This window comes from Stenella coeruleoalba (genome assembly GCF_951394435.1).
Source record: "Stenella coeruleoalba genome assembly, contig: scaffold_39, whole genome shotgun sequence".
Taxonomy (NCBI): domain Eukaryota; kingdom Metazoa; phylum Chordata; class Mammalia; order Artiodactyla; family Delphinidae; genus Stenella; species Stenella coeruleoalba.
The window spans coordinates 2,252,710-2,266,585 of NW_027646400.1; the positions used below are offsets into that span (position 1 = coordinate 2,252,710).

The 13,876-nt window shown below is 43.8% G+C and overlaps 1 long non-coding RNA gene across 38 annotated transcripts in view; it reads left to right on the top strand.

The window, feature by feature from the left end:
• Positions 1–13,876, top strand: part of LOC307181137 — a 3,028,377-nt gene that overhangs the window by 2,108,090 nt on the left and 906,411 nt on the right. The window contains exon 13 of one of the 38 annotated variants that reach the window (XR_013825961.1): positions 5,730–5,798. The exons of the other annotated variants lie outside the window; for them this stretch is intronic. This is a non-coding gene — a long non-coding RNA (uncharacterized lncRNA). Of the gene's footprint in view, positions 1–5,729; positions 5,799–13,876 lie in introns of those variants that run through there. 38 annotated transcript variants of the gene reach the window in all.

The window sequence follows — 13,876 nt, forward strand, 5'->3', positions numbered from 1 at the left end:
ACCGCAGGATGGCTTCAGGCCCTAATCTGGTTCCGGCCCGGCACGCTGAGCCTTTGGTTAATTCCACTTCCTGGTGGGAAATGAGAGTTAAATTTGCCCGTCCAGACACCTCCAGCTAGCCTCTCATTGGTTCTCGCTATTCCTGTTCATCTTCCGCAGAAATTGCAAACTGGGCCAAACAGGAGGTTAAAGGGACTGACTCTCCAAGTGGGGAGAGTGTTAGTAAAGCGTCTGGAATGTTGCACCCGAGTACCAGGGGAGGAAAACTGAGACATATTTGAACACGTCTCCCGATCACATGGTTGATCATACTCTAGGTTCCACATGCATGTTTTAGCTGAAGGAAGAATACCTTAAACCTGGAGAGTTGAGACCAGTGTAATGGGTACCATGCAATATGACTTCAAAGGGTCTTCATTGGCTCACCGAACCTCTCCAATCCTATCACTGCTGCGTTTATGCCCCTGTACACATGCTTGATTCTCTTTCGGAGACATAGCAATCCATAGGTTTTAAGATACTTACTAGTCAGGTACATTCTTAGGCGTTTAATATGGGGTGTTGAGTCCATTTCGTTGAGCAAGGAGTAGCTCTTGTCTATTCCATATTTGGCTTAAGGAACTTTATCTGTGCTCATTTCAATCTCTGGTTTTATGCAGCACCCCAACTCACCTTTACCCTTAAGCAAGAATAAGTTGGTTTTCTAAATTTGAGACCCTGTTCTGATCTGTAATTCAGTTCCTGTGTAGCCAAGTTTCCATTCCGTGTATTACTGATATCCTATGATGTTTCTTTTTCTGTGTGACTTATTTCAGTTAGAATCATCATACCTGAATCCACTCATTGTGCTGCTAAGGGCCTGATGACACAGATTTCATTGCTGAGTGATATTGCTTTGTAAATAAATACCACGACTTCTTTATACATTTTTCACTTTCTGCGATGTTGAACTTGTACTGTAAACGAGGTTCTTGTAAACAGAGCCGTTCCAAACTTTGGGGTGGCTGTGTCTTTTTGATTTTAATTTCCCTAAGCTATAGGACCATAAGTGGAAGTGCCCTAGGTTCTGTTGCTTTGTTTTTTAGATGTTTCAGGAAACACCATACACTTCTCCCAAGTGGTTGTTGGCAATTTACATCCCGCCCATCAGCATAACAAGGCTCCCAGTTGTCCATGGCCTGTCCTGCCTTTCTGGATTTTACACTTTTTTCAGATGGCCCTTTTGACCGGGGGGAAGTGAGACTTCATTGTAGTGCAGATTTCCTTTGCAAGCTTGCTTGGTTGGCCAAAAAGGGCGTATGCGTTTTTTCCTGAATATATTCAGGAAAAAACGCATACGCCCTTTTTGGCCAAGTGCATCATTGTGGACGTTCTGCCTCTTTTCCTATGCTTTCAATGCAATTCCAGTCTACCTCCTGAAATCGGTTTCCTGCAATTCTGCCCCGCTTTCAAGTCCTCTTGGCAGCCTTACTTCAGTCTATTTTTGGACGATAGCTGTCATTTATAACTCTGCAGGTTTGTGAATTACAGTGCCCCTGAGCTCCTTTCTTCAACTCGCTTTCTTTTGAGCTGGCCGCAACACCGCAGGATGGCTTCAGGCCCTAATCTGGTTCCGGTTCGGCACGCTGAGCCTTTGTTTATTTCCTCTTCCTGGTGGGAAATGAGAGTTAAATTTGCCCGTCCAGACACCTCCAGCTAGCCTCTCATTGGTTCTCGCTATTCCTGTTCATCTTCCGCAGAAATTGCAAACTGGGCCAAACAGGAGGTTAAAGGCACTGACTCTCCAAGTGGGGAGAGTGTTAGTAAAGCGTCTGGAATGTTGCACCCGAGTACCAGGGGAGGAAAACTGAGACATATTTGAACACGTCTCCCGTTCACATGGTTGATCATACTTGGGTTCCACATGCATGTTTTAGCTGAAGGAAGAATACCTTAAACCTGGAGAGATCAGACCCGTGTAATGGGTACCATGCAATATGACTTCAAAGGGTCTTCATTTGCTCACCGAACCTCTCCAATCCTATCACTGCTGCGTTTATGCCCCTGTACACATGCTTGATTCTCTTTCGGAGACATAGCAATCTATAGGTTTTAAGATACTTACTAGTCAGGTACATTCTTAGGCGTTTAATATGCGGTGTTGAGTCCATTTCGTTGAGCAAGGAGTAGCTCTTGTCTATTCCATATTTGGCCTAAGGAACTTTATCTGTGCTCATTTCAATCTCTGGTTTTATGCAGCACCCCAACTCACCTTTACCCTTAAGCAAGCATAAGTTGGTTTTCTAAATTTGAGACCCTGTTCTGTTCTGTAATTCAGTTCCTGTGTAGCCAAGTTTACATTCCGTGTATTACTGATATCTTATGATGTTTCTTTTTCTGTGTGACTTATTTCAGTTAGAATCATCATACCTGAATCCACTCATTGTGCTGCTAAGGGCCTGATGACACAGATTTCATTGCTGAGTGATATTGCTTTGTAAGTAAATACCACAACTTCTTTATCCATTTTTCACTTTCTGCGATGTTGAACTTGTACTGTAAACGAGGTTCTTGTAAACAGAGCCGTTCCAAACTTTGGGGTGGCTGTGTCTTTTTGATTTTAATTTCCCTAAGCTATAGGACCATAAGTGGAAGTGCCCTAGGTTCTGTTGCTTTGTTTTTTAGATGTTTCAGGAAACACCATACACTTCTCCCGAGTGTCTGTTGGCAATTTACATCCCGCCCATCAGCATAACAAGGCTCCCAGTTCTCCATGGCCTGTCCTGCCTTTCTGGATTTTACACTTTTTTCAGATGGCGCTTTTGACCTGGGGGAAGTGAGACTTCATTGTAGTGCAGATTTCCTTTGCAAGCTTGCTTGGTTGGCCAAAAAGGGCGTATGCGTTTTTTACATCCCGCCCATCAGCATAACAAGACTCCCAGTTCTCCATGGCCTGTCCTGCCTTTCTGGATTTTACACTTTTTTCAGATGGCCCTTTTGACCGGGGGGAAGTGAGACTTCATTGTAGTGCAGATTTCCTTTGCAAGCTTGCTTGGTTGGCCAAAAAGGGCGTATGCGTTTTTTCCTGAATATATTCAGGAAAAAATGCATACGCCCTTTTTGGCCAAGTGCATCATTGTGGACGTTCTGCCTCTTTTCCTATGCTTTCAATGCAATTCCAGTCTACCTCCTGAAATCGATTTCCTGCAATTCTGCCCCGCTTTCAAGTCCTCTTGGCAGCCTTACTTCAGTCTATTTTTGGACGATAGCTGTCATTTATAACTCTGCAGGTTTGTGAATTACAGTGCCCCTGAGCTCCTTTCTTCAACTCGCTTTCTTGTGACCTGGCCGCAACACCGCAGGATGGCTTCAGGCCCTAATCTGGTTCCGGTACGGCACGCTGAGCCTTTGTTTATTTCCTCTTCCTGGTGGGAAATGAGAGTTAAATTTGCCCGTCCAGACACCTCCAGCTAGTCTCTCATTGGTTCTCGCTATTCCTGTTCATCTTCCGCAGAAATTGCAAACTGGGCCAAACAGGAGGTTAAAGGCGCTGACTCTCCAAGTGGGGAGAGTGTTAGGAAAGCGTCTGGAATGTTGCACCCGAGTACCAGGGGAGGAAAACTGAGACATATTTGAACACGTCTCCCGTTCACATGGTTGATCATACTTGGGTTCCACATGCATGTTTTAGCTGAAGGAAGAATACCTTAAACCTGGAGAGTTGAGACCCGTGTAATGGGTACCATGCAATATGACTTCAAAGGGTCTTCATTTGCTCACCGAACCTCTCCAATCCTATCACTGCTGCGTTTATACCCCTGTACACACGCTTGATTACTTTTGGAGACATAGCAATCCATAGGTTTTAAGATATTTACTAGTCAGGTACATTCTTAGGCGTTTAATATGGGGTGTTGAGTCCATTTCATTGAGCAAGGAGTAGCTCTTGTCTATTCCATATTTGGCTTAAGGAACTTTATATGTACTCATTTCAATCTCTGGTTTTATGCAGCACCCCAACTCACCTTTCCCCTTAAGCAAGCATAAGTTGGTTTTCTAAATTTGAGACCCTGTTCTCTTTTGGAATGCAGTTCCTGTGTAGCCAAGTTTACATTCCGTGTATTAGTGATATCTTATGATGTTTCTTTTTCTGTGTGACTTATTTCAGTTAGAATCATCGTACCTGAATCCACTCATTATGCTGCTACGGGCCTGATGACATAGATTTCATTGCTGAGTGATACTGCATTGTATGTAAGTACCACAAGTTCTTTATCCATTTTTCACTTTCTGTGATATTGAACTTGTATGGTAAACGAGGTTCTTGTAAACGGAGACGTCCCAAACTTTGGGGTGGCTGTGTCTTTTTGATTTTAATTTCCCTAAGCTATAGGACCATAAGTGGAAGTGCCCTAGGCTCTGTTGCTTTGTTTTTTAGATGTTTCAGGAAACACCATACACTTCTCCCGAGTGGTTGTTGGCAATTTACATCCCGCCCATCAGCATAACAAGGCTCCCAGTTCTCAATGGCCTGTTGCCTTTCTGGATTTTACACTTTTTTCAGATGGCCCTTTTGACCGGGGGGAAGTGAGACTTCATTGTAGTGCAGATTTCCTTTGCAAGCCTGCTTGGTTGGCCAAAAAGGGCGTATGCGTTTTTTCCTGAATATATTCAGGAAAAAACGCATACGCCCTTTTTGGCCAAGTGCATCATTGTGGACGTTCTGCCTCTTTTCCTATGCTTTCAATGCAATTCCAGTCTACCTCCTGAAATCAGTTTCCTGCAATTCTGCCCCGCTTTCAAGTCCTCTTGGCAGCCTTACTTCAGTCTATTTTTGGACGATAGCTGCCATTTATAACTCTGCAGGTTTGTGAATTACAGTGCCCCTGAGCTCCTTTCTTCAACTCGCTTTCTTGTGACCCGGCCGCAACACCGCAGGATGGCTTCAGGCCCTAATCTGGTTCCGGCCCGGCATGCTGAGCCTTTGGTTAATTCCTCTTCCTGGTGGGAAATGAGAGTTAAATTTGCCCGTCCAGACACCTCCAGCTAGCCTCTCATTGGTTCTCGCTATTCCTGTTCATCTTCCACAGAAATTGCAAACTGGGCCAAACAGGAGGTTAAAGGGCCTGACTCTCCAAGTCGGGAGAGTGTTAGTAAAGCGTCTGGAATGTTGCACCCGAGTACCAGGGGAGGAAAACTGAGACATATTTGAATACGTCTCCCGTTCACATGGTTGATCATACTCTGGGTTCCACATGCATGTTTTAGCTGAAGGAAGAATACCTTAAACCTGGAGAGTTGAGACCAGTGTAATGGGTACCATGCAATATGACTTCAAAGGGTCTTCATATGCTCACCGAACCTCTCCAATCCTATCACTGCTGCGTTTATGCCCCTGTACACATGCTTGATTCTCTTTCGGAGACATAGCAATCCATAGGTTTTAAGATACTTACTAGTCAGGTACAATCTTAGCCGTTTAATATGGGGTGTTGAGTCCATTTCATTGAGCAAGGAGTAGCTCTTGTCTATTCCATATTTGGCTTAAGGAACTTTATCTGTGCTCATTTCAATCTCTGGTTTTATGCAGCACCCCAACTCACCTTTCCCCTTAAGCAAGCATAAGTTGGTTTTCTAAATTTGAGACCCTGTTCTCTTCTGTAATTCAGTTCCTGTGTAGCCAAGTTTACATTCTGTGTATTACTGATATCTTATGATGTTTCTTTTTCTGTGTGACTTATTTCAGTTAGAATCATCATACCTGAATCCACTCATTGTGCTGCTAAGGGCCTAATGACACAGATTTCATTGTTGAGTGATATTGCTTTGTAAGTAAATACCACAACTTCTTTATCCATTTTTCACTTTCTGCGATGTTGAACTTGTACTGTAAACGAGGTTCTTGTAAACAGAGCCGATCCAAACTTTGGGGTGGCTGTGTCTTTTTGATTTTAATTTCCCTAAGCTATAGGACCATAAGTGGAAGTGCCCGAGGTTCTGTTGCTTTGTTTTTTAGATGTTTCAGGAAACACCATACACTTCTCCCGAGTGGTTGTTGGCAATTTACATCCCGCCCATCAGCATAACAAGGCTCCCAGTTCTCCATGGCCTGTCCTGCCTTTCTGGATTTTACACTTTTTTCAGATGGCCCTTTTGACCGGGGGGAAGTGAGACTTCATTGTAGTGCAGATTTCCTTTGCAAGCTTGCTTGGTTGGCCAAAAAGGGCGTATGCGTTTTTTCCTGAATATATTCAGGAAAAAACGCATACGCCCTTTTTGGCCAAGTGCATCATTGTGGACGTTCTGCCTCTTTTCCTATGCTTTCAATGCAATTCCAGTCTACCTCCTGAAATCGGTTTCCTGCAATTCTGCCCCGCTTTCAAGTCCTCTTGGCAGCCTTACTTCAGTATATTTTTGGACGATAGCTGTCATTTATAACTCTGCAGGTTTGTGAATTACAGTGCCCCTGAGCTCCTTTCTTCAACTCGCTTTCTTTTGAGCTGGCCGCAACACCGCAGGATGGCTTTAGGCCCTAATCTGGTTCCGGTACGGCACGCTGAGCCTTTGGTTATTTCCTCTTCCTGGTGGGAAATGAGAGTTAAATTTGCCCGTCCAGACACCTCCAGCTAGTCTCTCATTGGTTCTCGCTATTCCTGTTCATCTTCCGCAGAAATTGCAAACTGGGCCAAACCGGGGGTTAAAGGGACTGACTCTCCAAGTCGGGAGAGTGTTAGTAAAGCGTCTGGAATGTTGCACCCGAGTACCAGGGGGGGAAAACTGAGACATATTTGAACACGTCTCCCGTTCACATGGTTGATCATACTCTGGGTTCCACATGCATGTTTTAGCTGAAGGAAGAATACCTTAAACCTGGAGAGTTGAGACCCGTGTAATGGGTACCATGCAATATGACTTCAAAGGGTCTTAATTTGCTCACCGAACCTCTCCAATCCTATCACTGCTGCGTTTATGCCCCTGTACACACGCTTGATTCTCTTTTGGAGACATAGCAATCCATAGGTTTTAAGATACTTACTAGTCAGGTACATTCTTAGGCGTTTAATATGGGGTGTTGAGTCCATTTCGTTGAGCAGGAGTAGCTCTTGTCTATTCCATATTTGGCTTAAGGAACTTTATCTGTGCTCATTTCAATCTCTGGTTTTATGCAGCACCCCAACTCACCTTTACCCTTAAGCAAGCATAGGTTGGTTTTCTAAATTTGAGACCCTTTTCTGTTCTGTAATTCAGTTCCTGTGTAGCCAAGTTTACATTCCGTGTATTACTGATATCTTATGATGTTTCTTTTTCAGTGTGACTTATTTCAGTAAGAATCATCGTACCTGAATCCACTCATTATGCTGCTACGGGCCTGATGACATAGATTTCATTGCTGAGTGATACTGCATTGTACGTAAGTACCAAAAGTTCTTTATCCATTTTTCACTTTCTGTGATATTGAACTTGTACAGTAACCGAGGTTCTTGTAAATGGAGGCGTCCCAAACTTTGGGGTGGCTGTGTCTTTTTGATTTTAATTTCCCTAAGCTATAGGACCATAAGTGGAAGTGCCCTAGGCTCTGTTGCTTTGTTTTTTAGATGTTTCAGGAAACACCATACACTTCTCCGGAGTGGTTGTTGGCAATTTCCATCCCGCCCATCAGCATAACAAGGCTCCCAGTTCTCCATGGCCTGTCCTGCCTTTCTGGATTTTACACTTTTTTCAGATGGCCCTTTTGACCGGGGGGGAAGTGAGACTTCATTGTAGTGCAGATTTCCTTTGCAAGCTTGCTTGGTTGGCCAAAAAGGGCGTATGCGTTTTTTCCTGAATATATTCAGGAAAAAACGCATACGCCCTTTTTGGCCAAGTGCATCATTGTGGACGTTCTGCCTCTTTTCCTATGCTTTCAATGCAATTCCAGTCTACCTCCTGAAATCGGTTTCCTGCAATTCTGCCCCGCTTTCAAGTCCTCTTGGCAGCCTTACTTCAGTCTATTTTTGGACGATAGCTGTCATTTATAACTCTGCAGGTTTGTGAATTACAGTGCCCCTGAGCTCCTTTCTTCAACTCGCTTTCTTGTGACCTGGCCGCAACACCGCAGGGTGGCTTCAGGCCCTAATCTGGTTCCGGCACGGCATGCTGAGCCTTTCGTTATTTCCTCTTCCTGGTGGGAAATGAGAGTTAAATTTGCCCGTCCAGACACCTCCAGCTAGTCTCTCATTGGTTGTCGCTATTCCTGTTCATCTTCCACAGAAATTGCAAACTGGGCCAAACAGGAGGTTAAAGGGACTGACTCTCCAAGTCGGGAGAGTGTTAGTAAAGCGTCTGGAATGTTGCACCTGAGTACCAGGGGAGGAAAACTGAGACATATTTGAACACGTCTCCCGTTCACATGGTTGATCATACTTGGGTTCCACATGCATGTTTTAGCTGAAGGAAGAATACCTTAAACCTGTGTATTTGAAAGCCGTGGAATGGGTACCATGCAATATGACTTCAAAGGGTCTTCATTTGCTCACCGAACCTCTCCAATCCTATCACTGCTGCGTTTATGCCCCTGTACACATGCTTGATTCTCTTTCGGAGACATAGCAATCCATAGGTTTTAAGATACTTACTAGTCAGGTACATTCTTAGGCGTTTAATATGCGGTGTTGAGTCCATTTCGTTGAGCAAGGAGTAGCTCTTGTCTATTCCATATTTGGCTTAAGGAACTTTATCTGTGCTCATTTCAATCTCTGGTTTTATGCAGCACCCCAACTCACCTTTACCCTTAAGCAAGCATAAGTTGGTTTTCTAAATTTGAGACACTGTTCTGTTCTGTAACTGAGTTCCTGTGTAGCCAAGTTTACATTCCGTGTATTACTGATATCTTATGATGTTTCTTTTTCTGTGTGACTTATTTCAGTTAGAATCATCATACCTGAATCCACTCATTGTGCTGCTAAGGGCCTGATGACACAGATTTCATTGCTGAGTGATATTGCTTTGTAAGTAAATACCACAACTTTTTTATCCATTTTTCACTTTCTGCGATGTTGAACTTGTACTGTAAACGAGGTTCTTGTAAACAGAGCCGTTCCAAACTTTGGGGTGGCTGTGTCTTTTTGATTTTAAATTCCCTAAGCTATAGGACCATAAGTGGAAGTGCCCTAGGCTCTGTTGCTTTGTTTTTTAGATGTTTCAGGAAACACCATACACTTCTCCCGAGTGTTTGTTGGCAATTTACATCCCGCCCTTCAGCATAACAAGGCTCCCAGTTCTCCATGGCCTGTCCTGCCTTTCTGCATTTTACACTTTTTTCAGATGGCCCTTTTGACCGGGGGAAGTGAGTCTTCATTGTAGTGCAGATTTCCTTTGCAAGCTTGCTTGGTTGGCCAAAAAGGGCGTATGCGTTTTTTCCTGAATATATTCAGGAAAAAACGCATACGCCCTTTTTGGCCAAGTGCATCATTGTGGACGTTCTGCCTCTTTTCCTATGCTTTCAATGCAATTCCAGTCTACCTCCTGAAATCGGTTTCCTACAATTCTGCCCCGCTTTCAAGTCCTCTTGGCAGCCTTACTTCAGTCTATTTTTGGACGATAGCTGTCATTTATAACTCTGCAGGTTTGTGAATTACAGTGCCCCTGAGCTCCTTTCTTCAACTCGCTTTCTTTTGAGCTGGCCGCAACACCGCATGATGGCTTCAGGCCCTAATCTGGTTCCGGTACGGCACGCTGAGCCTTTGGTTATTTCCTCTTCCTGGTGGGAAATGAGAGTTAAATTTGCCCGTCCAGACACCTCCAGCTAGTCTCTCATTGGTTCTCGCTATTCCTGTTCATCTTCCGCAGAAATTGCAAACTGGGCCAAACAGGAGGTTAAAGGCGCTGACTCTCCAAGTGGGGAGAGTGTTAGGAAAGCGTCTGGAATGTTGCACCCGAGTACCAGGGGAGGAAAACTGAGACATATTTGAACACGTCTCCCGTTCACATGGTTGATCATACTCTGGGTTCCACATGCATGTTTTAGCTGAAGGAAGAATACCTTAAACCTGGAGAGTTGAGACCCGTGTAATGGGTACCATGCAATATGACTTCAAAGGGTCTTCATTTGCTCACCGAACCTCTCCAATCCTATCACTGCTGCGTTTATACCCCTGTACACACGCTTGATTCTCTTTTGGAGACATAGCAATCCATAGGTTTTACGATACTTACTAGTCAGGTACATTCTTAGGCGTTTAATATGGGGTGTTGAGTCCATTTCGTTGAGCAAGGAGTAGCTCTTGTCTATTCCATATTTGGCTTAAGGAACTTTATATGTACTCATTTCAATCTCTGGTTTTATGCAGCACCCCAACTCACCTTTACCCTTAAGCAAGCATAAGTTGGTTTTCTAAATTTGAGACCCTGTTCTCTTTTGGAATGCAGTTCCTGTGTAGCCAAGTTTACATTCCGTGTATTAGTGATATCTTATGATGTTTCTTTTTCTGTGTGACTTATTTCAGTTAGAATCATCATACCTGAATCCACTCATTGTGCTGCTAAGGGCCTGATGACACAGATTTCATTGCTGAGTGATATTGCTTTGTAAGTAAATACCACAACTTCTTTATCCATTTTTCACTTTCTGCGATGTTGAACTTGTACTGTAAACGAGGTTCTTGTAAACAGAGCCGTTCCAAACTTTGGGGTGGCTGTGTCTTTTTGATTTTAATTTCCCTAAGCTATAGGACCATAAGTGGAAGTGCCCTAGGTTCTGTTGCTTTGTTTTTTAGATGTTTCAGGAAACACCATACACTTCTCCCGAGTGGTTGTTGGCAATTTACATCCCGCCCATCAGCATAACAAGGCTCCCAGTTCTCCATGGCCTGTCCTGCCTTTCTGGATTTTACACTTTTTTCAGATGGCCCTTTTGACCGGGGGGAAGTGAGACTTCATTGTAGTGCAGATTTCCTTTGCAAGCTTGCTTGGTTGGCCAAAAAGGGCGTATGCGTTTTTTCCTGAATATATTCAGGAAAAAACGCATACGCCCTTTTTGGCCAAGTGCATCATTGTGGACGTTCTGCCTCTTTTCTTATGCTTTCAATGCAATTCCAGTCTACCTCCTGAAATCGGTTTCCTGCAATTCTGCCCCGCTTTCAAGTCCTCTTGGCAGCCTTACTTCAGTCTATTTTTGGACGATAGCTGTCATTTATAACTCTGCAGGTTTGTGAATTACAGTGCCCCTGAGCTCCTTTCTTCAACTCGCTTTCTTTTGAGCTGGCCGCAACACCGCAGGATGGCTTCAGGCCCTAATCTGGTTCCGGTACGGCACGCTGAGCCTTTGTTTATTTCCTCTTCCTGGTGGGAAATGAGAGTTAAATTTGCCCGTCCAGACACCTCCAGCTAGCCTCTCATTGGTTCTCGCTATTCCTGTTCATCTTCCGCAGAAATTGCAAACTGGGCCAAACAGGAGGTTAAAGGCACTGACTCTCCAAGTGGGGAGAGTGTTAGTAAAGCGTCTGGAATGTTGCACCCGAGTACCAGGGGAGGAAAACTGAGACATATTTGAACACGTCTCCCGTTCACATGGTTGATCATACTTGGGTTCCACATGCAGGTTTTAGCTGAAGGAAGAATACCTTAAACCTGGAGAGATCAGACCCGTGTAATGGGTACCATGCAATATGACTTCAAAGGGTCTTCATTTGCTCACCGAACCTCTCCAATCCTATCACTGCTGCATTTATGCCCCTGTACACATGCTTGATTCTCTTTTGGAGACATAGAAATCCATAGGTTTTACGATACTTACTAGTCTGGTACATTCTTAGGCGTTTAATATGCGGTGTTGAGTCCATTTCGTTGAGCAAGGAGTAGCTCTTGTCTATTCCATATTTGACTTAAGGAACTTTATCTGTGCTCATTTCAATCTCTGGTTTTATGCAGCACCCCAACTCACCTTTACCCTTAAGCAAGCATAAGTTGGTTTTCTAAATTTGAGACCCTGTTCTGTTCTGTAATTCAGTTCCTGTGTAGCCAAGTTTACATTCCGTGTATTACTGATATCTTATGATGTTTCTTTTTCTGTGTGACATATTTCAGTTAGAATCATCATACCTGAATCCACTCATTGTGATGCTAAGGGCCTGATGACATAGATTTCATTGCTGAGTGATATTGCTTTGTAAGTAAATACCACAACTTCTTTATCCATTTTTCACTTTCTGCGATGTTGAACTTGTACTGTAAACGAGGTTCTTGTAAACAGAGACGTCCCAAACTTTGGGGTGGCTGTGTCTTTTTTATTTTAATTTCCCTAAGCTATAGGACCATAAGTGGCATTGCCCTAGGCTCTGTTGCTTTGTTTTTTAGATGTTTCAGGAAACACCATACACTTCTCCCGAGTGTCTGTTGGCAATTTACATCCCGCCCATCAGCATAACAAGGCTCCCAGTTTTCCATGGCCTGTCCTGCCTTTCTGGATTTTACACTTTTTTCAGATGGCCCTTTTGACCGGGGGGAAGTGAGACTTCATTGTAGTGCAGATTTCCTTTGCAATCTTGCTTGGTTGGCCAAAAAGGGCGTATGCGTTTTTTCCTGAATATATTCAGGAAAAAACACATACGCCCTTTTTGGCCAAGTGCATCATTGTGGACGTTCTGCCTCTTTTCCTATGCTTTCAATGCAATTCCAGTCTACCTCCTGAAATCGGTTTCCTGCAATTCTGCCCCGCTTTCAAGTCCTCTTGGCAGCCTTACTTCAGTCTATTTTTGGACGATAGCTGTCATTTATAACTCTGCAGGTTTGTGAATTACAGTGCCCCTGAGCTCCTTTCTTCAACTCGCTTTCTTGTGACCTGGCCGCAACACCGCAGGATGGCTTCAGGCCCTAATCTGGTTCTGGCACGGCACGCTGAGCCTTTGGTTATTTCCTCCTCATGGTGGGAAATGAGAGTTAAATTTGCCCGTCCAGACACCTCCAGCTAGCCTCTCATTGGTTCTCACTATTCCTGTTCATCTTCCGCAGAAATTGCAAACTGGGCCAAACAGGAGGTTAAAGGCGCTGACTCTCCAAGTGGGGAGAGTGTTAGTAAAGCGTCTGGAATGTTGCACCCGAGTACCAGGGGAGGAAAACTGAGACATATTTGAACACGTCTCCCGATCACATGGTTGATCTTACTCTGGGTTCCACATGCATGTTTTAGCTGAAGGAAGAATACCTAAAACCTGGGTAGTTGAAACCCGTGGAATGGGTACCATCCAATATGACTTCAAAGGGTCTTCGTTTGCTCACCGAACCTCTCGAATCCTATCACTGCTGCGTTTATGCCCCTGTACACATGCTTGATTCTCTTTCGGAGACATAGCAATCTATAGGTTTTAAGATACTTACTAGTCAGGTACATTCTTAGGCGTTTAATATGCGGTGTTGAGTCCATTTCGTTGAGCAAGGAGTAGCTCTTGTCTATTCCATATTTGGCCTAAGGAACTTTATCTGTGCTCATTTCAATCTCTGGTTTTATGCAGCACCCCAACTCACCTTTACCCTTAAGCAAGCATAAGTTGTTTTTCTAAATTTGAGACCCTGTTCTGTTCTGTAATTCAGTTCCTGTGTAGCCAAGTTTCCATTCCGTGTATTACTGATATCTTATGATGTTTCTTTTTCTGTGTGACTTATTTCAGTTAGAATCATCATACCTGAATCCACTCATTGTGCTGCTAAGGGCCTGATGACACAGATTTCATTGCTGAGTGATATTGCTTTGTAAGTAAATACCACAACTTCTTTATCCATTTTTCACTTTCTGCGATGTTGAACTTGTACTGTAAACGAGGTTCTTGTAAACAGAGCCGTTCCAAACTTTGGGGTGGCTGTGTCTTTTTGATTTTAATTTCCCTAAGCTATAGGACCATAAGTGGAAGTGCCCTAGGTTCTG